At 33.4% G+C, this 25,815-nt stretch overlaps 1 protein-coding gene across 50 annotated transcripts in view; it reads left to right on the forward strand.

Annotated features, from left to right (window-relative positions):
* Positions 1-256: 256 nt before the first annotated feature.
* LOC145258179 (uncharacterized) overlaps positions 257-25,815 on the forward strand; it is a 399,192-nt gene continuing 373,633 nt past the window's right edge. For all 50 annotated transcript variants that reach the window (XM_080116006.1, XM_080116009.1, XM_080116011.1 and 47 more), the window contains exon 1: positions 257-508. The gene's annotated coding sequence lies outside the window, so the exon portion shown is untranslated. The remainder of the gene's footprint in view (positions 509-25,815) is intronic.

The following is a 25,815-nucleotide window of genomic DNA, read 5'->3' on the forward strand; positions in this document are numbered from 1 at the left end:
ACCACCGGAAGTGAAGTGAAAACAGTAATCGTAAAGATAACCAACATTTATTCACTCAGATTTAGTATTGTAATAGTTGGACTATTAAAAAAAAAAAAAAAATAAATAATAAAAATAAGCGCCTTTATTTTTTTTTCCATGATGGAGTGATTGATTGTAAAGAAGCGCAGATTTTGATCAAGATTTTGGCAAGCAGTTCTGAAATTACATTTTTTTTTTCGCTTTTGAGCTTCCGTAGATTGCATGAGAGTGTAGAATTTGACGATCGTTCGCTGCTTATAAACGTCATCGTATAAGGAATGTTTTAATGGCGTCGGCCAGGTGTGGCTTTTATTGAAGGAGTAAAAATTAAGAGAGAAAGTCTACTTAAAAAAACAAACGTTACAGCAGTTGGCAATTCGATCATTTGGTAGTAGACAACGAGGTGTTTCTTGTCGTGGGACCCACTTAGCTGATAAGGGATTCAAAAACAAGGGGTTTTGAAGCCGCAAAAAAAGAAAAGAAAAAGGTAAATCATGTTTTGTATTTATTTTATTTTCTTATTTTTTTAAGGGCACATGTCTTTTTTTTTATCTTCTCTTATCCCCCCCCCCCACTGTGTTTGAAAATTTTAAATTACAAAAAAAAAACAAAACAAAAAAAAGTAAATAAATAAATAATAAAAAAAAAAAAAAAAGGAATTTATTTTTTAAATTTATTTCTCGGAATAGATTTTTCGGGCCTACTTAATGCAACATTAACTTGTACTATATCATAAGAATAATTTGTTTGACATTAAATAAGAAATAAAAATGTATTTATTTTAAAAAGAAAGATCGAATTATTCGAAATAAAAATCTCGGCAGACCTGAACGAGTCACCCCTCACCCTATAATTTTAACTGGTATTTCTGCAGTTGGTATTTTTTTACGACCTAGCCTAGCGAACGTACTATAAAAAACACCCCCGACCTCTATATGTTAAGAATGGCTTTCGAAATAAATACCCCAAACCCCGAAAACTATATTACATACTAAAACATACTATACAAATTATAGGGGGGGGGTATTCTCGTTCAAGTCCGCCAAAATCTCAAAATATATTTCGTTTCTTTGATACAATTGGTGCGCGTCTGAACGTTTGTGTCACATAATTTTGATTATTCTCAATTTTATTGTTATATTCCCAACGTTTCAACCGATGTGGCGATGTAATCTCCGATCTTCTCTGGGGATCGTCTTTTCGAACTGTATGTAATGTTGGTGCTTTCGACTGACTGACCTCTTCATTTACCTCACGAGGGTAAGATTGTCCTCGTTCCATCTTATTCTTAATTATAATTCCTCCGGAGTTCTAAGTAGACAATTGCACTCTAAACCTACAGATTCGATCAGTGAAGGAGAAATCCAGAGTGTCCCCCTTTTTTGGTGGTGGTTTGAAAACCGACCCTGTGTCTAATTTAGCCCTCGTGCGGTAAATGGAGACTGTCATTCAAAATTGATTGTTAAATAACGCTATTAACCGTTAGGCCATGTGGACAATTCTAGTATAAAATTATATCGACCTAATCTAGTCTAGATGTAAAGTCATCATCATATCGTATGAATCGGAAGAGTCTGTTGTTGGCATTGGTTTCCCTGAGTTAATATTCTTTCTAGAAAGATATCGTATTCTTACGGAAGGGACCACGAGAAGGTTGCCAACATCCTAAGTGGAGGTGATTTTTTTTTGGAACAAACTCGATTCGAACTTGGAACACCCAGGTCTTCAGTCCGTGCCGTTAACCACTAGACCACTGTCACGTATTAATACTCATGTACCTGAAGAAGATCGGAGATTACATCGGTCGAAACGGTAGTAACTTATAACATGTCACAACGTAGAAAAGTTGATTAGCCAAATAATCTGAAAAATCCCGAAACATAATTCACATTTTCTTTTGATTTTAAGAGCACGAATAATATTTTCGTTTCACCTAAGCCTTAACTTAAAACCAGTCCTTCTCGGGGAATAGAAAGTGAAATAAGGACCCCTTCACTTTCTATTCGACAGTTTAAAGGCTTCAAAACTATTTTCAAATTTAACACTGCCACGAATTAAACAGTCACTGTCCGTAATTGAGAGAAATAGGCGGCATAGTGTTTACTTCGTGGATGTCCAGAATTCCAAAACGATTTCGAAGCCCTTAAACTGTCAATTATGAAGTAAACCTGTTGGGTCACAGCCACAAACACTATTCGATTTTAATTTCATTCGGAATATGTTTTTATGGTATTCTTGTAACAGCAACAACAAAAACAACAACAAATATCTCTACTTTTTTATTATTTGCACTTACTAGGTGTTCTCATGCAAATCATCAGAAATTACTCGATGATAATAACCAATGGTGTTCCCTGGAGTCTGAGTGACAACAAGTCTCCCCAGATTTCCAGTACTCTTTACCCCTTTGCATTATTGCATCATCAGTCGTTTCATTTATCATCGATTTCTCGCTGACAAAGACCCTTGGCCTTCATTGAGATTTGAGTGGTAATAAGTCTTCTCAAGGTTTCAATACTCTTCGCACTTTTCCAGTGGAAGTTTGATTAGTGCTTGCTTGTCCCTCTTCGGCCTTTCCATCCTTCTTGATCCTTCACGACTATTCTGTGTGGTATCAGCAAAAGCTGATGGTTTTTTTTTGGAGGGAGGAGAACACAGCTATTATTAAAAAAATCATTATCTCCGTTCAATCTTGAAAGACAATGGATAAGCCTTGTAATGGTTGCTGATGCTGCAGTGCTGCAGTGCTGCACTGCACTGCACATGTAATTGTGAAGCAAAGATTGAGCAATCTACAACCGCACCTCGCACCTCTCCTGAATCGATATTGCTTGAATCCAGTCGGTGGCAAGGAGTTCATGACAACTGAAAACAATTCCGAGAATAATAATAATAATGATGATGATAATAATAATAATAATAATAATAATAATAAAGAATTATTGGTATTACTATTAATGTAGATTAACAATAACACCTTGAGATTCTACTTTTTTATTTTTTTATTTTAGGTGATTAAATCTAAACACTCACAAAAATTTGTCGAAAAAAAAAGTTAAATTAAAAGTGGGGTATCATTTTTGCATATAAATTTAACATGGGGCGCTTTGTGCATTTAACATCTATGTGCAAATGTATAAAAACCATTCTTAATATGAAGATTTTTTTTTCTTTTACCTTTCGGCGAGGGTAATGATAAATATTTAACAAAGTAAGTGCTAGCAAAGCTAAAAACTTCTTTAACCCTATTAATAATCCTAAGTCAAAGTGGAAAATCTATCCAATCTAACTTAGCCTTCTTAAAGCCATACGTAATTGCACTCCCAAAGTAGCCTCCCCGCGCCAGAAAAAAAAAACAAACAAAAAAAAAACGCACAGAATTTATCTAAAAAAATAAAAATAAAATTTGCTTAACTGCTCTAAAAACGCTAGAATGACCAGGCATTTAGCAAATGAAAAAATGGTACCCCCTCCCATATATAACAGTAACACATGTTATCAAAAGCAAGGTAGTTATTCGTCTGGACAAATTAAATAATAAAAAAGAACTTATTTTAAAGCGTTTATTTACTTCGAAACAAAAGTAGTATCGAGTCTTGAGTTAGAGCAAGAAAAAGTAACCGACATAAAACGCCAAACGGCCATCTGGAGAGTCCAATAATCACTCAAAAATAGAAAATTAAACAAAATACTGGTAGAAACGCCACCCAGTAAATTATACCGTTGCGGCGTTGCCCGTTGCGTTACATTTATTGGGTGGGTTTCTACCACTATTTTATTCTTGTTCTAACTTAAGATTCGACACTACTTATGTTTCAAACTAAATAAACGCTTTAAAATAAGTTAAAACACAAAAACTTATCGAGGTAGGTAAAAGAGTAACATCTTGCCTTTGGTAACTTTTATTTGTTTTTTTTTTGTTGTTTTTTTATTTTACTATTTTTTAGTTTCGTTGTCTATACTACAAAATATCTTGACCTAAAGTTTGTCCTAAACTATTGGCGTTAGTTTATCTGAAAAATTCTCTAAAATAAGAAATATGCGCATTTTGCGTTATAATCTTCTTTTTTTTTTATTATTAACATTTATTGACATTAGTTTTTAATTTCATTTTCATGTTTTCTAATCTTGATAGAAAATGGATCTAATAGATTATTTTAAATATTTAGAACTATCGGCATTACAACTATTTTTTTTTTTTTTATTACACTGACATTCGTCTCCTGTTTTCTTCTCTCTATTCTTCATGGCGTGATTTGCTTCCTCGTTCAATAATGTCAATTAAATGTGACGAATGCCCCTTTTTCGTCTTTTTATAAATGTCGTCTTTCTCCAAGCAATCTTGTTTATTTGTGGATCGTGAGGAGTGACAGGACAGTGTGTGTGAGAAATTACAAAGACCAGTTTTTTTAAAAGTTTTTTTTTTTTAAGCAAGATCTGTCATTGCTCGGGAGAACCTACTTCATAAAAATTATGACCACGGAAGAACGCAAGAAATGTTCCAGCATTAAAAGTAGTTTTGATGTTTTTGTTATATATTACTAGATGATGGATCATTTCCATTAAAACCCGAGTTAGTATTATGCATCTAAAATTGAAGAAAGCACGTTTGGAAAATGTCACCGTAAATTATACTGCCTCGGCCAAGAAAGATTTCTCCACTGATGGAGGATATAAAAGACGAAGTGTCGTACCAGGACAGACACTACACTTTGCTCTTCTTAGCCATAAAGCGAACCAGATTATTCATCAATCGTCATCTTTTGTGGGTGACGATGTTTTGTGACCGTCGTAAATAAACTTGCCACGGCCAACTTCGTATACAGTTCGTTCGACATAAACAACTTTCCTCAAACCCACACACCTGGCCTTGTGGGTAACTTCTTGGACAGGAGTATTCACCGCCTTTTTCTATAATAAAGACAGTTTTTATTTTTATTTTTTTTAAAGATGCCCAATCTCAGCTGGCGTGTGCAATCAGTAGCAACTGAACCGTGGGGTGGGGGTGGAAGGTGCTTTGTTTTATTTAGAAAAAAAAAAAAAAAAAAAAAAGACTCCACATGAAAGCCATGTCCATTTGTGCCCAGCCTTGACACCCGTTTTATTATTATACTTTAAAAAAATTTCTTGTGCTTTACAATATTTATTTATTTATTATTTTTTCGTGTAGTGTCCAAAAATGTACTAGGCATTAATTGGGTGGGGAGAGGGTAAAATAAAGTTATAGCAAATTTCGTTACATAGCCCTTATGAGGCATCCTGATGCGTTTCCTAAGAATCAATGGGTATGTGTACCTTTGTGTTATTGCGGCCCTAAGTCATCAACATTTTAACATTGATTTATATTTTTTCTAAAACGTTTTATTAGCGCTTGTTCCCCCCCCCCCGCCCGGAGAAAACGAAATAAAAATCTATACGTACGGAAATAGAATATTATGCATAAAAAATCACGTTAATTGATAAAGTAGTTTTATTTTTATAAAGAAAATCATTTTTAAAGTAATTTGGAGTTTGTCTAATGTCACCCCCCCCCTGCATGTTAAGAATGGTTTTCTAAAATCTCGCAAGTCAGAATAATTTAGAATTATCTGCCTTGTTCCTTCAAACTGTTTTCACTTTTCAAAATAGCATCGCGAGATCTTCATCTTCACACGTAGTTTTGCCATACATTTTTTTGGTGCACGATATTTTCTTTTCATCACGGTTACGTACATTATACAGATAAAAAAAAATTTATTTATTTATTTTTTTTCATGGAGTGGGGGAATTTTGTACAAACACTCGCCTTTTTATGAATGTCTAGTGCGAACCGCGGCGCGCAGAGCGCAGATCACGTTGATCAAAATGAAATATACTTATCCATTTATCCTGGGCAATGTAGTTAGTTCCATGTGGTTGTGTTGTGAGGATCTATTGTTTACGATTAATGTTTCCATTTCACTTCCGGTTGCCCCTCCCATGTTAAGAATATTTTTCCTAAATGATAACGTTATTATTTAGAAAAGTCCTTCTTAACATAGTGATTCATTCCCCCTTTTTTACCTATAAATTTGTACTTTCACCTAACTATAAACAAAGGATACTGTTAAAATCGATTCAAAACTAAGGAGCAGCCGGAAGTGAAATGAAAACAGTAATGGTAAAGATAACCGGATCTATCACCAAAATGTTTTGAGGTACTTAGTTATGCACTTATTGAACCGTGCTGAAATAATAACGTTATTTAGAAAGAAAGCCATTCTTAACATGGGGAGAGGAGGGTGTTTTGTAACTATTCTGTAATTTCACTAAACAATTTAATAATAAAAAAAAGACATCGTAACACTTTAATTTAACTTGAAAATACTATTTAAAAATAACACGGTTCAATAAGTGCGCAAGAAGCACTGACACTCAGTGCTTTAAGCACCCATTTTGGGGATCGTCTATTTATTTTGCAGGTGCCTAATTAATACCATAATAATTAAATTTAACTTCAAAGATCTTACAAACAAAAGTAATGATTTCGTAAGAGAAAGCTAATCAGGCAGCACCGGTTCATGGCTAGATATCGCATAAATTTCTGAAAGGAAAACTTAAGCGTGTTTATTCGAATGAACCTTCTATAAGTTGTGGACTCCTCTGTAAGACAAGTACTTTACTTCACTTTTCATTTATAACATTTTTCCCTCCTGTTTTTTTTTATTGTACTCAAATTGGATTCATTAAGCAAGGTATACTTTTTGTTGATTTTATTAAATTATCAGTTAACATATTATTTCAAACTAATCCTTTTCCCTCTTGTTTTTAAATAGTTTATTTATGACTTTTTTTTTCTAATTGTAATTTTTACTTACCAAAACAAAACTTAAGTTTAAAAAAAAAACGATAATTTTTTTTATTGTTTTGTTTATAAAAAATGTTTGACAATCTTGTTGATTTTTTTAAGGCTTCTTATTCAAAGCGAAATAATTTATTTCGTTTAATTTCTAATAAGTTTAAATTCATTTTCTCTTAAGTTTATTTGACTTAGATTTTTATTTATAATTTGTATTTCATAAAGTTGGCGGTTGTTTTGATGTGTTTATTAGTTTTTTTTTTTTTTTTAATTTTTTATCCGGGGTTTGTTTGTTTTGTTTTCAGTAACACCTGGCATTGTCCGGGTGTGGAAAAATAATTAAAATAAATTCATGTTTATATTCTTTTAATAGCATTTAAAAAGGAAACATTTTAATTTTATATTTGATTTATTCGATGTGTATTATTTATCAGTTTCATAGAGGCGAGAAACACAGACACATCGGATTGTGTCTGATAGATTTGAATACATAGTTTGATTGTAAAAATCATTTAATTTAACTGAATTAAACAAACGAAACTTTTGTCAGGTTTATAAGTTATATTGGCTCAATGATGACCAGGAGACTTTTACTTTCATTTTTGTTTTGTTTGCGCGTTTTTGTGCTTATGTGTTACCATGCTATTTTTTAAATAGTATTTTCAAGTTTCACGATATCATTTTTTTTATTATTAAGGGTTTAGATGGAAGTACAGAATAGTTACAAAACACCCTCCTCTCCCCATGTTAAGAATAGCTTTCTAAATAATAACGTTATTATTTCAGAACGGTAACTTAAGTGCACAAGTACTTTTTTTTAAAATAGGATTTTGAAAGGTAAATGTACAGTAACGTTTGGTCATTAAATTATAAATTGAGCCAAATTGTTAAACTGTAAATTAATTCTTGTTGACGTAATTTTGTTTGGGCTCTATAAAATTATTGGTACTTTTTTTTTTACAGTAGCCAACAAAACAAACAAAAGGGGGGGGGGTAGGAAGTGAACAAAATAAATATACAGCAAAAATGTGCTACCAAAGGCAAGATCAGTTACTCTTCTACCTACCTGAATAATTTCTGTTTTATTACTTTGAAACAAAAATAGTGTCAAGTCTGAGATTAAAAAAAAAAAAAAAAATGACAGTTTTGTTACAGCCATTTGAACCCGCGATACGTGCTTAAAAATCGAAAATTAAACAAAATACTAGTAGAAACAATAATCGCATCCAAATCTGAATTTTCTTATTTAAAACTATTTCAAATTTACGTGATATTTGCTGTGTGATATTTTCTTTCCATCACGAGTACATATACCTTAATACAGTACAGATTTTTTCCTTATTTTTGTTTTTTTAATTTAAAGGTAATTCTCGACAAGCACTTTTTCCTTCCCCTTTAAGATATATGAAAATTCAAGCATAACTTTTTTGTTAAAAAAAAGACCCCCCCCCCAAAAAAAAAAAACAACAAAAAACAGTTTCAGTTGAGGATTTAAATGCTTGTTTTTCTTCTATGGTTTTTGATTTTAGTTATTTATTTTTTCAAGTACTATTCAGTTTATTAGAAAAATAAGAACCCAATTAAGATCAATGTTTATTAAAAATGAAAACAACTAATAATTATTTTAAATAAACTTGACAATAAGTTATATAAAAAAATACACACAAAACTTTCCGGAGTAAACATCGATTGTATCTTTTGTTTTTATTTATTCATTTATACAAGGAATTCACTTCTTCACATGAACAAGTTTGGAATAAAGCAATTTGAATTTTTATGATTTTTAGCGCATTTTAACGACCAGAAAAGGCACGTCAGTATTGTGGTTCGTCGCAGGTCTCAGAACAGCTCGGCAATTCTAGTTTCACTTTCTACTTCCTCTTTTTTATTGGAAAATATTTAGCAAAAAAAAAAAAAATGCTTTTTTTTTTTAGTTTCTTTAGTATAAATGCAAAATAGTCGTTTTAGATTAAAATATATATATTTCATTGACTTTTCTTTGTTCAAAAATAAATTTGGACGCCGGTTTTTTTTTCTTGTTACTTTTTCGGTTGTTTACGTTTTTCTGCGTCTGCAAATGTCGATTTTGTCTGGTTCAAAATCTGTACCGGTACCCTTTTTCTTTCTTTCTTTCTTTCTTCAATCAGAAAAAAGCTAACTAAATAAGAACGACGAATCAATTTGGTAATCCTATTTTTTTAACTAGAAAATTATGAAATAATTTACGTGACTTTTCATCATCATCATCATCATCATCATCATCATCATCGGTTTAACATCTATTTTGAAATGCTGGCATGTACTGAACGTCTTTTGGAAATTGATTTCTAAATTAACCAATTTGTTGCCCGCTCTTTATTCCCTCATTCTTCCATGTTTTCTTTCTATCCCTGTTAACTGACCTTGTTACCTCAACTGTTTTACCAACTCTAGAACTATTATTCATTCTTTCGGTGTGACCAAACCAAAGAAGTCTATTGTTCAATACTGTCCGGGGTTAAGCAGAGCTGAGAGGAAAAAGATAACAAAATACCAAGGTCTTATGTATGACATGAGAAGAAACTGGAATTTTAGGAAGATTTCCATCATTCCAGTAATTATAGAAGCAACCGGATTTGGGAAAAAGAACTTTTAAAATTATCCGGCAAATATACCCATTGAGCCAAGTGAGATGCAAACAATTTTTTTTAAAGAGACAGACTCTTAAAAAGATTTCTCGGTTGGAATGTATGAGGTAGTGGGTGAATGTCTGACATCTGGCAGGATGCCCCATCTCCAGCTACAACAAAGTAAGGAAATTTGGGTAAAAAATCTTGATGCTTACTTTTTCTGGATTTTCACCAGAACTTGGTAGCCTTGAAACTACCATGTTGCCACTGCTCCCTACTATGATGAGAAGAATTGTTTCATTTGTAATGTAACTAAATGAGCTGCTATTAAAAATAATAAAAGATCTAAAGTCAATATTTCTGTGCTATGGTAAACATAGCGTATGTTCTCAAATGTAGCATTAGAGACAAATTTTCCATTTTCTTTGGAAAGCAAAGAAAAAAGAACATCATGTATACTCAATAATAAATGCATTCTCACAATTCAAAATGCATTTCTTAGATGAACTTTTGCTGAATGCAGCTCAATAAAATAAAGTGCTTTGAGCCTCCATCATGACCTCAGACCTGAACATAGAGTGCCCTTTTTGAGAGGTTTAAACATATGTTTGATCCTGACAATCAGCTTGCCGTTGGTGTTATCTTTTTTGTTGTCTGTCTTGACTGTCCCACTCTATAGAGTTTCAATCAGCAAGTTAGGATGCCAGATGTTGGTCCTGCTTAAAATCGTTGAAGTTTTCCCGGAAGTGTGACATGGAGCTGATTCTTGCTACCACACTTATTGCTTTCTTGCAGCCATCTCCTTCACTCAGTGCTTGACAACACTCGACAGTTTGTAAAGCCAACAAAGTTGCATCTAAGTTCTTTTTTATCAAAGACGTGCAACTCTTGTATAAGAGCTAGCGAAGAGCTTCATTCAGCGCTTTCTTCACAGTTGCAACTCCGATGCTCATCTCTCATCAAAATCCGCATTGTCTTGTCTGGATCTTTTTGCATGGTTTTGCATACTCTTGGAAAATTTTATTATGTGGACATGGTCGAAACAACTGCTATGATTCTTCTTGCTAGCTAATGTTTCCACCCCTCTTTTTACTCCCTTTTCATAAAATAAACTAAATATAGCTCACATTTAGAATGTTTACACCTAGTAGCTGTTCCAAAATTCATAATATCAGTTAAATAGTTTTGGAATGAATCCTGTATATGCAAGTATATAAACCTGTTGTCGTACCTAATTTATGTATATTCAATATTTCTCTTAGTCTATCTGTCTGTTTCATTTTTTCTCCGAAACTACTGGGTTGATGTGGCTGAAATTTTGCATGAACCTCTGTTAATGATAATGTGCAGCTAACCAAGTATTATGATATCCTTTCGATGGACGGTTAGGAATTAATAGAGATTAGTATTTAATGAAAATAATAAGCACAAAGTTAGCCCTAATAAACCATCAATTTGGCATAAAGCACTCATTCTAAATCAATGGGCCATAACTTTTGCCTGTTAAAAACTGGCAAAGGTTCTGTTTAGTATTATCTTTTATACAATAAGTAATGTTTTCCATTTGATTGATCTTTGATATTTTTTGTTTCGTTTCTATCTTTTTTGTCTTCATGTTTCTTGTAAGTATCAATCATTCTTTACGTGATTATTAACGTCTGCCAAATTTTTGTCTTTTCTACAGCCTTTAAGGGGTCAATAATGAATTCATAGTGTTTATATCAGTTGAGGTTACGTCCTTGACACTCAATCCGATATTCTGGGTTATTTTTTTTATTTGTTTTTTGAGTTAGTAACCTTGCTTTTGTGTTTTTTGTTTTCTTTTAATACTTTTTTAACCCGAACAAAACCTTGCTACTTAGATGTATAGGATTCTTATTTGGGATCATGTCTAACAGGAAACTGAAGAGTTGATCAGCGAGATGTCTGTTTACATTACATTTAAACTTCTACAGGTTAGTACAGTCAAGGAAGTAGGAAACAGGAAGGAGATTCCAAAGTCTAGCAAGAAGATGGAAGAAACTATTAGAGTAGAACGCTATTTGACATCTAGGGAACTCATTAGTGAAGGGGTAGGATTTTGCTGCTTGCTGGGTTAGTCTGGGGTATTTATATCTAGGAGGAAGGACACAAGTGCTATGAGTTCAGCCGAGCACACCTCATTAAAGTACTTGTAAAACAGGCACAGAGATTCAATATTGTGGTGATGGGACAGGTTGGAACTTGTCCGATAGTGGGGGGGGGGCTATTAGATTTGAGACTCTTCTTTAGTGGTAGATGCACCCACTCAAATGTGGCAGCAATATTTCAGGCATGGGCAAATTGTAGTTTTGTAAAAATGTAGAATACACTCTGGTGTGAATATTTTCGAACACAATAGAGGGAACCCACCTTCTTTGCAGCAGCCTTGGCAATGTTCTCAGTCTATTTGTTTCCATTCATGTTGTCTGTAAATGTTAAGTTGAGGAGTTTGAATGATGAGTTTTCAAGTAGGGTGTCATTTGTCATGGCAATTGGTGGTTGAGAAGGTTTTATGTAGTTGCTAAAGAAAATAAGTTTAGTTTTAGTAGCATTAAATGTTACCAATTATTTACGGGCCCCGTTTTACAAGAGATTGAAGGTCATTTTTTAGGGTTTCATGCTCGATTCAAGAAGTCTCTTATGCCCACAAATTTTTCTTTTTAAGGATTGAATGACGTCTTTTTCTCCCCTTTTTCTAGGCTAAAATAAAGTTCCATCCATCTTCGTTCATATTCTTTGCCAGCTGTTTGTTGCACTTCACGATGAATGCCCTGGAAAAGTCACTTCTGATTAATGATTACCAGTTTTAAAATATTCTGTTACTCTGAAAAACGGCCAAATTCGTTTGCATATTTTGAAACTAATAAGCATTAATCAAAAGTGACTTTTCCAGGGCATTCATCGTGAAGGGCAACTATCAGCTGATGAAGAATGTAAAAAAAAAATAAGGAAAAAAAAAGACAGCCGGATATTGATTTTAACCTTTTTCTGTGTTCGTCTCTTGATCTCCATTTTCTTGTGGTTCTATGTTACAAATGGTTTTGAGGAAATGAAATTTATTGTGTGCCAAAAGTGATTGTCAGTAGATGAGAAAAAAGATTAAAAAAAAAAAAAGAGGTGGGGTAGGGCGACAAAAAACAATATTGCAGCGACCAACTAAATTTTTTTTAAGTGGTCAATCCAATGACTGACTAATCCCAATAGTATGTCATGATGACTCTACTGTAATTATACATGATCAGCTGACAATAATTTTGTTTCCACACTCTCTCAGCACACACTATCACACAAAGATTTTTATAAATTACCCGCGAGATTAATTTTCTAATTGCTGTCTCTTCTAATAATCTTTTTTTTTTCCTTCTCCTGTGAGAATTTCATTTGACTAGATCTGATGCAACTAAATTGATTTTTAAATTAAAATAGTAGGTTATCTAATGGACACCATGAAATCAGTTGTTTCTGGCTATCATAATATTTATATTGTTGTCATTAGGGTTGTGGATTCAGACTCTCTCAAGAGTCTGCTATAAAAAAAAAATAAATAAAGACGCACTAAAAATTAAAAATTTCAGCAAAGTCTAATGTGGGCTGCGAGCCTGAGAGGGGAAAGTGTGACGTGGACCACAGCTCTGGGAGAGAAAATGATGTCGATTGACATTCATGGAGGGGGGGGGGAGTATGACGTGAACCATGACTTTGGGTGGGGGCAGTGTGACGTGGACCACGACTTTGGGGGAGGATAGTGTGACGTGGACCATGACTGGGGGGGGGGGTGAGTAGTGTGACATGGACCACGGCAAAGAATAGGGTAGGGGGAGAAGTTTTAGGCACTAAAATAAAACTAACATTTTTCTAGTAAGGCAGATATTCCTTATTGAGTTCCATTAGAAAATTTGTTTAAGTTTAGTCAGTATATCTTTGGGCATGCTGCTGTATCTTGTCTCCGGATTCGTTATATATATATATATATATATATATATATATATATATATATATATATATATAAAGATTCCGATTGAATGTTGCACTTCCATTGAGACCCATGCTTTAATCAATATGAAATATCCATAGAATTATGCTTCCAAAAATACCCACTTCATTTTCTATATTATCTTTTTTTTTTATATTGTAAGAGAGTAAAAGCATCCATATTGATTCTGTTTGAATATAATCAAGAAGGATAATTATGACTGAAGGTGGAATATCCACTACATGTGAGGCACATTTTCAATTGATGGTTGGAAATATTCAAAAGATTTCATCGTTCTATATGAAAACTTTTTTTGAGCAAAAAAAACTTTTCTTACAAACAATTATCTTTATAATTTATATGTGGAGTAAGGATTTCTTTCAATTTCCGTTTTTAAATGAAACTCAAGCTCAGCGGCCATTTTCTTTCTAGGTTGCTATGTCCCATTAACCACTGTACACTTATTATCCTCGAGTGGCCTCTGGGCCTTGATAAGTGATGACTCCTTTATATAAAGTGAATTTAGTTTACAAACAAATGGCTACACATAAGCATACATGTTTCAGCGAAAACCCAGTACGGGAATCGCTTCGTCAGGCCAAGGAGATCTCCCTGAGAAGCGATTCCCGTATTGGGTTTTCGCTGAAACATGTATGCTTATGTGTAGTCATTTGTTTGTAAACTAAATTCACTTATTTTAGCTCTGTCTAAATATTGAGCATTTTTTTGGTGGACACACTTATATATTTTGTTTTGAACAAACAAATAATTACTACCAATACAATATATATATATATATATATAAAGAACTAAATACAAAATAGTGTGGTGCTTACATGGCTGCTGAATATAAACCAAAGGTTTACTTTATACTCTTCATGTTTATTTTATTTAAAGGGAAAGGGAATGATAGGTGGGTTAATGAGATGGGTGGATTGATAGTTGAATGATGAATATTATGAGAGGTTTAAAAATCTGCACATACCACTTGCTCACAATCAGAAAACAGCGATTCTTCCCTCTTTGTCAGAAATCTCATGAAATATGCAGAGGGGAGGAGATCAGTAGTTGAGGGGGGGGGGCTACCAAAAGTAAACCCAAGGTCCACTTTCTATGTTGGAAACAGTAACCCAGTTGTGGTGATCGCTTACATTGGGTCGAGGGGGGGGAGGTGAAGGGGTTATTTATCTAGAAATCAGAAAGTGTATCTAAAGATAGTTTTGGACTGACTGACCTGACATCAAAAGCTACCCCCCTTTTCCCTGCAAGATGAAACTCGGATATTTAGCTTCACATTTTTAAGTAAATCTTAAATTGTAAATCCAGATATATATATTTCTCGACTTCACATTTTGTAATCTTATTCAAAGCAGTATTACACAGAACATATTTGTGTCTAATTTAGCAGAAACATCAGATAAGTCTCTGAAAGGTTAGTCGAGGGTTTTATTTCTTCTCCCTTAATGTTGAAAATTAGGTTAAATTGTAGAAGCTTGTCCCTTAATGAAAACGGTAGAGGGAACAAGAACTTTAGTTTCCAGTCTTTGGCACTTGTCCGAACGGGATTCTTTTCTTGGCTTATTTATTTTTGGCTCAAAATATCTTTTCGATTATCAAATTAAATTTTCTTTACTTTTTTTTTTCTCTAATAAATCTAAATACTACGTTTTTGAAGTTTTAAAGACGAGAATTTATTATTTATATTATAATTCTATTCATTGAAGTGCACTTTTCTCTTGTTTAGACATTTGATATTTCACAAGATCACTATTCAGTTCTCTTAGTCAAGTCGGTCAGTTGTCTCCAAATTCCACCCTGTACGGTCTTGTTTAATCAGTTGCTTACAAATTTTTCTTAGCCCACCAAACTCCTGCAATTCAAGATCGCCATGCTTCTGCAATGGTTTATCCAAGAGGATAAACATTCTGTATAACCATGCTAGCATAAACAATTTGTCTTTAGGATAACCTCTATGCTGAGCATATATATATAGACTACTATTTTCATTTCGTGCTGCCAGATTAGGCTGTCTGAAAATATCAGCTGCTTTACTTAAATGTACCAAAACATTTATGTCAGAGCTTTATGCTGTGAGTGAAACATTTGTGAGCATTTGTGAGTAATTTTTTTTTTTTCCAAGTGGCGACTAGAAATAAAATGCTTATTTTTTTGGTGACTGTGCTTTTTTTACACCGATAATCTCCCAAAGCTCATTGCTGAGTCAAAAATTCTTTTAAACCTTTTTTTTTTTTTTTTTTTTAATTTATTTGAATAAAAGTTGTAAAGAACAATATACTTTTTGTTTTTTAATGTAGACTATTTAAAAAAATTATTTAAAAAAAATTATTTAAAAGAATTATTTAAAAAATTATTTAAAAAATTATTTAAAAAAAAAACATCTGAAGAAATTTAAATGTTTATGCTCTCAAGTCTCAAAATAAAATTTGGTGAATATTTAGAATTACACTTATTTAAAAAAAAAGTACAGAAAATTTTTTATGATGCACATACTTGTCATGGAACGAAGATGTCATATTCCAAAAATCATGTGCGTTTGTCTAATAACTTTTCTATTTGGCTCGTAAACGAAAATATTTAATTGTCAAAGGTCAACTAAGGATAAATTTATTTGTAGAGCCCTGGATATTTTAGTTTCTTTTCTTTCCATTTGCAAAACTCAATCATGTTTTGCAAAGGGAAAGAAAAGAAACTAAAATATCCAGGGCTCTAACAAAACAAAAACAATTTTCTCTACAAAACTAAACACCTTTTTTTTTCCAAAATTTCCGAATGTGGCATTAAATAACCCATAAAAATGATATGTTGTCAAGTATAACGAAGTATATTAATGTTTTAATTGTAATTTCTATTCATGTAATTTCAGCTGGTCTAAAATCTGACATTCTTCAGACGTATATTTTTGGAAAGTTGGAATCTTATAGCAAAACTTGTAATTATTCTTTTTAGATAATAATTCTTAGTAGTGTTTCATATTTAAACAAGATTAGGTTTAAGGCTTTCCAAATACATACTGGAATTTTACACCTAGATTCATGGCATAACGGTTAACGGTGTTGCTACTTAACAATTTATTTTAATGTGAGAGTACCTTTTTAAGGACGTAGGTTCAATCCTTACTAAAAGAATAACATAAATTAACACTTCTGTCCGTTCATGGCTGATGAGAATCTCCTCATGTAATATAAAGGATTCACTTCAAAATTCTATCCAGGTTCCCAGGTTCGACTAAAAGATTCTCGATTTCAAGAAAATACACCTAGAGGTTGGAAGTTACATCAGCCGAAACGTGAATATAACAATCAAGATGAAGATAATATTCTGAACTAACAGGACCCCTGTGGGTCGGTGGAAATATGACACAAAGCCAGAACAGCAACGGGACCCCCCCCCCTTCCCACGAAATTACCTTTGATTATCTAGTACATTATCGCATATGAGACTATGGATAAACAGCTAAAAAATATTAGCACATAATACAGATAGATGACGGCAGTCGCTAGTGGTAGTCATTCTCGGCTCAAGAAAATTGGGGGTAATTGTGGCAGCGGCCAAAATGAAAGCATATGGATTCCAGTGTCTTTGCATTGTCTGGCAGTGGCAGCTAGGGAATCCATTGGCTGTCATTGTTGGTGATTATGGTATTTTTAGAGCAGTTACTTTCCATACAACTGTCACTGTTGGTGCATGGCTATCGGTATCGATTACCGACACCGTTTGGATTGTGATGCTCCTAGGAATTAATGTGATTTTATCATAATGGATGAATGCAACTGCAAATCTGTTCAAAATCTATATAAGATAATGGCTAGTAGTAGTCTGATCATATTACTTTATATATAGCATCTGCATGTGCCAATCTGCACATACAGGATTGATTAGTCCTTTTATTATTATTATTATAGAGATAATCCTGATTTTAATATGTCAACAATTGCGTCAATCTTTACAAATGTAGACTGATGACCTGGCAAGTTTCTACCCTGTCAGTTTCATAGCACAACTTTCATTACAGATGTTAGCAACCTTCATGTAGTCCCTCCTGTGATTGCCAATCTTGAAAGGATTATGGAAACCAATTCTAACAACCGAATCTAGTCTGTCAAATCGGTCATCATATGAATTTAGACTTTTTGTATTTGGATTAATTAAAAAAACAAAAATACTATCTATTATAAAAAGGGCAATTGTCTGTGCGCTTTTATGTCCAGCTAAAAATAAAAAAACTAAACAAACACCCACAAAGTTGGTATATTCTATCATGATTTCCGCAAAACAGAAAGTGGAAGTCAAAATGACATTAGTTTTTAAAGTTAACTATTTTTTTTCTCTTTTTCCTCTCCTCTTTCTCTTGTTTCTTTGAATCATCGAAAATCATTGCCTTTGTGCTGAAATAAACATTCGACTCTTTTCACATCGTTTCTATCGACGTGGTGACATACTTGAGGCACTAACTGTTTCTAAATGACAAGCGTTATTTCCACATGAAATGCTAACGGTGTTGGACAAATTTCTCTGGTTGAAGGCTTTAATTTAAATAATCACATGTAATTAAGGCTTGTTTTGAAAACTATTTAAACTGACTTCAATTGGCCTTGCTGATTGATAAATGTGTGGTTCGTCTATTTTATTTTATTTTTTCTCTTTTTTTCATATTTAGACTTAATTATTGCATACTTGAACTTTATGTGGTGTAAGGTCATGGGAAAATGTGGAAAATTAATAAACTTGCAATATTTGCGTGGCAAACATTGTTTGTCTCTTAAATTCTGCTATGTGTCTACTTCCCTCCCCCAATCAACTGATTTGATTTTTATATCAACATTTTTAAAATTTTTTTCTTTTATTGTTTGATGCCAAAACTCTGTACTAACTTGCTGTCCCTATACGGTGTTATCCAAGATTAAGCACTTGCAGATGTACCATCAGTGTTTTGGTCTCAACAGAAGAAAGGCAGAATTCTTCTTTGTTTGTGTTTTTGTGGAATAGCTTGCAAGTGAAGGTTGTGATGATACCTAGCATATCTAGGTCTACAGTGGCTTTGGACAAACGTTCATACTGTGCATATATATATATATATATATATATAATGTTTTTATTTATTTTTGTTAGCGATACTCATTGAACGAATTCAATTATTTATACAAAAGTGCATTTTTACCTAAATGCGAGTTGGGAATAATTTTCCCTTTGACCAATTTGGTACCCCCTAAATGGAGAGCGATATATATATATATATATATATATATATATATATATATATTTTAAATATAATTATCCACTTATATTTAAAAAAAATAATATATATATATATACACGTTTTATTTTTTTATTACCGTTTTTTCTGTTTAGTTACATTATGTTTCAGTTACCGGACCGTGTTTGGCGATCCAATAACCTTGTCAGACTTTTCAGAAATGGTTGCTTATGGAAGAATGATATCCGGGGGGGGGGGGGGGGGGCGAGAGAAGCAAAAAAGGAAAAGAGAGAAAGTAAAGAGGGGGAGGTGTTTGTAGATCGACAGTGTTTAAGTTTTGGAGTTTAAGAACATTAGGTGGTTGTGGGTAGTCTGGAAAGTTTGTATCTGGTTTGGATAGAGACATAGGGATATTGCGAGGGGGAGGTGAGAGAGAGGGAGATATACATGGGTAAGAAGAGGGGGGGGTTACTTTCAATTTCGAGTTCTAAGGTTTAATAAGTATTAGAAGGTGGTGGGGGATTCGGCATGTGTCTCGTTAGTGAGATAGTTTCTTGATATGTGTGTTTTGACCTGTTGGGTGTTCGTTTTAGGTGGGGGGGGGGCTACGATTCGGTTTATCCATTTGATTTTATTTGTTGTTAAGTGTCTTAAGAAGGTTAGCCTGGGTACATATGCGTAAGTACATATGCGCGCACATATATACATACACATAAAATGCGCATATGTATGCATACATCCCTACTGCCACATGTAAACACACGCACACATACACACATATACATCCGCATTGTTCACATAGACCTCAAATGACCTTACAGTGTTAAGTTGAGTACGCATGTGTAAGCACAAACGCGCGTGCGCGCGCGCACACACACACACACGTATGCGTACATATGAGCTCATACGCATACATCGATACAGACATACATGCATCCCCACACATATACGTAAGTATATGTGCACATACAGATACTTATATCCATATTAAACATACACACACCTATATACACACAGCCGCACGCTCATACACATATCTATAGGTGCACAGGCACAGCAGGTAACGGGCACATATATCTCCATATATACATACACATACATAGGCACGTACATACACTGATACACCCATGTATGTACAAACATACATACGGACCTACATACATACATACATACATGTACAGATATACATCTACTCAGATATACAGACAGTTATTGGCAGAGACATATCAGTATACATAGAGATAAACATAATTTCATTCGTAGATATATAGACGCAATATTTTCATTAAACGTAGATATAAATATACATAGATATAAACATAAATGCATTTGTAGATACATAGGCGCAATATTTTCATTAGTGGAGGTTTTTAATAATTTGATGTGAGTGCACATGCAAGCATCGATGTACACACATACACATATTTACAAATATACATCCCCACACGTATGCATGCACACACATACACATGCATATACACATACAAATATGCACACATACATGCACTTATACATATATCTGCAAAGTTACACATGCACGCGTACACACACACTGACACATACACACACATACACATATAGATATATAGCGAACTATGCAGTAAATTATGAATATAGGTATCCACATACACATGCACCAATAAACGCACATGCATACGTGCAATACATCAATACATGCATACGCATACGTACACATGCACATGGCTACGCATACATGTACATGCAAATATATAGGCCCATATCCATACACTTGCACAGATACACACACATGCGGGCATATATGAACCCATACGCATACACAAATACAGACATACATGCATCTCTACATGTATACGGAGACATACATGCACTTATAAATGCACATATTAGCATTACATGTATACACCTACATACACCCACTCGCCTACCCAGTGGGCAGCAGATTACAGATATATATATATATATATATATATATATATATATATATATATATATATATAATCTCCACACACCCAACATCCACCAATACTCCCACATGTACACATGTAAATGCACGGACACATGCATACATATATAGATATACACACATTCAGACAGACAAACCGTTATATATGCAAACATACCAATATACATAAATGTATACATGAATTTATTAGTACTTACATATACACAATATTTTCACTAATTTAGGTCTCTAAGGAATTGAGATGAGTACCCATGCAGACGCACATGCATACATACACACACATATACATAAACACATATATACATCCACACGCATACGCATGCATACACGTACATCTGCACACACACGTACACATACAAGGACCCATATACATATGCGCACAGATATACATACACGCATACACACCCGTCCATATACACATACATATACACATCCAGATATGCAGTAAATTGTGCAGTAAATTATGGATATAGATGCCCATACATACACACACACACACACACACACACACACATATATATCCTTCTTTTAATGTCTACAGTATATATATTACATGCCTCTCTCTCCTCTTTAAATTTATAATCTTTTAATTTTAATTTTAATTTTTTTCAAAGTAAATTGAACCGTTTCTTTTTTCTTCATTTGAGGACTGGTTTCTTCTGTTGAAAGCAACAATTTAAGTCGCCTGATGAGGACTTTTGGTTTTAACTGATCATTTGTCCGAAACATTAGCATGTTCAGTGTCGCGACCATATAAATTTGTTTATCTTAATAAAAAATATGCATATACTTGTATATATAATAATGGCCTGGCAAGGTCACAGGGGACACAACAAAGCAAAAAAAACTTAAGCAAAATTCATCCTAAAGCAGCAAAACTAAAGCTGACCTTCCAAGACACTATATATACAAATATAGGCAAATTTTGGCATATTTTATTGGTTCGAAAATATAGGTTCTTTTCTTTTAACAATTGTCATAAAATTTTAATCATAAGATAGCATTATAATCTTCAAACATCTTGCTAGTTTTCGTGTAGTTTTGTCCCATAGAACCAAGGATATGTTCATTTCAATATTGAATTTGGCTACGAGTAGAGAAATATCTAATATATATATTAGACATACCATCTTTTTTGGCAATTTTATAAGTTCCAAATCTCAGCGACTATTGATCAGAATTTAACAAATGAAGGCTCATTGGAAAGGTAATGACCTGAATTGTGTAGTAAGCTATGTGACATTTGCCTATAAGGGGATCATCCATCATCCAGAGCCTATTTTTGGCATTTTTTTTACAGCCATAAAATGTTTCATAGTCATTTATTTTCCTAGTTTTGCATATGAATTACAAAATACCTGATATTTCCCCAAAACCTATGGCCTTGATGGAGGGGGAGACTAAAACTTTCTGCTATGGTTTCAAATGATCTGAAATAACAGCAAGGGGAGACTTGATTCCAAATATTTCTCATATATTATATCTCCCCTCTTTGATTTTCATACATAAACTAAATTTCATAGTGTATAAGGATTATTTGATACAGGAGATATTCATAATCGTACCTTATTTTCTAAAAGAGTGAAGACATAACATATGAGAAATATTTGGAATGAAGTCTTCCCTTGATGCTATTTCAGATCATTTGAAACCATAGCAAGTTTTAGTCTCCCCTCCACCAAGGTTTTCGAGAAATATATATAACTAGCGGGGGGTACCTGGTGTGGCCTGGGTGTTTGTAGGTGTGTACGTTGGGGGAGGGGGTTCCAAACAACACTGGCCGAGTGTTTGAAGGTGTAAAAGAAAAAAAAAGTTTTAGTAGCAAAGTAGGCTTGAACCCCGAACCTTTGACGTGGAGATGGAAACGAAATGGAAAAAAACCCTGGGACCTAGCCATCTCGGCCACGACAGAAGAGAAATGAAAGGCCACTTAATTTAACGTTTATAAAATGAAATTAACAGGCGCGAGAAACTTAAGTCGCGTGATGTTTGACCTTGAAACATAACGCGGCTGCAAGCCAGTTTTTGCTTGTTTTATACTGAAAAGCGAAAGATACACGGGATGCTCTAAAAATATGGAAAAAGTAGCACGTGAAAGTCGGACAAATTAAATAGATAGGCGAACTCCGTTCGTAACTCATAGATATTATCATTTAGATGTGATATAAAAAGTTTTAAGAAGGAATGAGCCGACCGAGAAGTCCAGCGAAAAAAGCCTTTTACAGACATACACAAAAAGCAAACATACATACATACACACATTTTCGCTTTTATATATATACAGAAGATAGATGAAGCAGTTTTTCGAGAAATATAATGAAACAGTTTTTCATGGTGAACAACCAGTGATCCTTACAATAATATTAAAACTAGCGTAATTTCTTGAAAGCAAACTAAGGCAGTGATTTAAAGAGATTACTTACATACAAAGGAATTTTCTATGAAAGGACGTGGGACTAAAATTTAAAACTATTTTATTTGTATATAGTTGTAAAAGTAAAACTTACAAGACAGTATATATAACTATATAAAGCACATATCTATTTATAGCCATATTAACATTTTGTAACCCAACAAATATATATGTATGTGTGTGTGTATATATATATATATATATATATATATATATAACAATAGAAAAATGCGAGCATGAAAAGTAATATGGTTAAGCTTAAACATGGAAAAGAAAAGAAGAGACGTAGTGAGCCTGCCTCATCATTATTTTCATGGGGGGGGGGTGCTCATCTGAACTTCAATTTATGGCCCCCTCTCGCCAAACTTTCACGAAAAACACTTGTCTAGCCAGAACCACTATCAACAATTTCCCACACTCTTTATCTGTGCCTGCACCCAAACGTAGATTCCATGAACAGGGCTTCTTTCTTAGAACTGCTCGCCTGTGGAACTCTATTCCGTTTGTCTGCTTTCCAGCTGACTACAATCTGATTGTCTTCAAGTCCAACGTGAACAAGTTCTTATTGAACCGTCCCACTAAGTAATCCAAGTTACAAAATTCTCACTAATGTTTACTACGCTAAAATCACAATGACATCTTATTAACCCTTATCTTCGAGTGGTCTCTGGGCCTTGATAAGTGGTGACCTCCATGTAAAAAAAAAAAAGAAACGTACAAGATATTCTAGTAAAAAATATAATAAATTTATAACTCAAAATATTGCAGCATTAAGAATTGGTTATAATGTTAAATTGAATTAAATTGAATTAAAAAAAATTCTTAATGCTGCAATATTTTAAGTTATAAATTTATTATATTTTTTATTAGAATATCTTATCCTTTCCTTTTCTATGTTTAAGCTTAACCATATTACTTTTCATGCTTGCATTTTTCTACTTTAATCCATGATTTTTTCAGACTTCCAGTAAATTCACTTGTTCTTTGTTTAATTTTAGTCTTATTTTTTTGCCCCCATAAACATAACATACACATATGTAAAACAATGTACGGCACCCGTTTGCTTTCATTCTCTGTTTCACTTGTTACTTCTCTTTTCGTGAGAGCAGTGAATTAGTAGCAACATTAGTCGCTGAAGCAACATGGTTGCTACCAGTGAGAAAAAACGTTGCTCACCTCCTTACGTTTTTTTTATGACTTAGAACACCAGTAAATTCATCATGTCTTGTTTTACTGAACGAAAATTGGAAATTATTTTCACAATATAGCTGAGAAAGTGATCTATAAACTGTAATAATTGTTTGAAATTTGGTCGAAAAAGGAGCGAGCGGTGAAGTTGTAAAGCAATTCTAAATGACTAAAACTGCCACTTAACCAATGCATATATGTATGTATACGTAATATCTACATGGCTTGCTGTCTTTGTCCTAGTTTTGTCAATAAGATTAAGTAATGGATTAAAAAAAGATTAAAAAAAGAACAACACACACACACACACACTGATGGTTCAATGACAAAGTTACAAGCCTTGTTTGGAAAACTCCACTGATGCTTTTGAGTGACTAAGTACTCGTTCTTAATCTATATATAAAAGCGAAAATGTATGTATGTATGTTTACTTTGTGTATGTCCGCCAAAGGATTTTTTTCAGGGGTTTCTCGAGGCCGTCGCTCATTTTTAAAACTTTTTATATCACGTCGAAATCATAATATCTACGAGTTACGAACAGGGGTCACATGTGTATTTAATTTGCCCGACTTTGAAAAGCTAAATATTCAACATTTTTCGATCGGTACGTGTAGATTCACCTTTTTCGTATAATAAAAGCGAAACTAATACAAAGGTTGTTACATCGTTCCCAGCTCGTTCGCCGAGAATCAGCTTTGATCAATGCGGGGTTTTTCCTTATATCAGACAATTGCTATTCAATTTTGACTATCCCCTTTCAATGGGTAGCTGGTTTTTCCCCTGCCATCATCTTGGGGAAGCCCAAACTGCCCCACACTTTTTTTTTTTTTTTTTTTTTTTTTAAATCGCTATTGTTAAGTTTTCTTTTTGTTCTGACTCCCTCCCCCCCAAGAAAAAAAACACACCCACACCTACAAATACACGGGCAACGCCGGGTACCCTCTGCTAGTTGGTTTATAGATTTGAAATATTTTTCAATTGCCCTATGTTCACTGTTTAAGCTCTTCAACATTTGATAGCATCAGCTTTACATTTTGATGGCACCCTGATGAATCTACTTGTATGTACCACTTGGCTGTTAGTACTATAAATTTGGAAACACAAATTTTTGTCTTGGGTAACTTTAAACATATTTGCAAGTAATATTTTTTATTTTAATTTTATTTTTTACACTTTTTCCGGTACTTGTACAGAAATAATGATGTTATTATTTAGAAAGCCATTAATATTACTCATATAATAGACATCCGGTCTTAACTAAACCTTTATCTTGGTTTTCCAGTCAAATGAAATTACATCAGCAACAACAAGCAAGGGAGATCACACTAAACAGCCCTTCTTTTATCTAGATACAAGAGGAGACAAAAGTCTTTACTCGGATTAACAGTGGATGCTTTTTAATCATTATATATTTTCACCTAACATTCTAATAGATAAAAGATGCTGTAAAAATTCAATTTAATGTGAAAATCTTATCTTAAAAAAAAATACAGTCCGTAAACTGTACAAGCACTTTTTTTTTTTGTGTGGCATAAGACCTTTTTGACTGTTACGCAATCTTTTTTTTCGGGACACATTCTACTTATTTTGTTTCTTATGTAGAAGTTTACTAT

This window comes from Euprymna scolopes, chromosome 33 (genome assembly GCF_053919585.1).
Source record: "Euprymna scolopes isolate OS-2025 chromosome 33, ASM5391958v1, whole genome shotgun sequence".
NCBI classification, from domain to species: Eukaryota; Metazoa; Mollusca; class Cephalopoda; order Sepiida; family Sepiolidae; genus Euprymna; species Euprymna scolopes.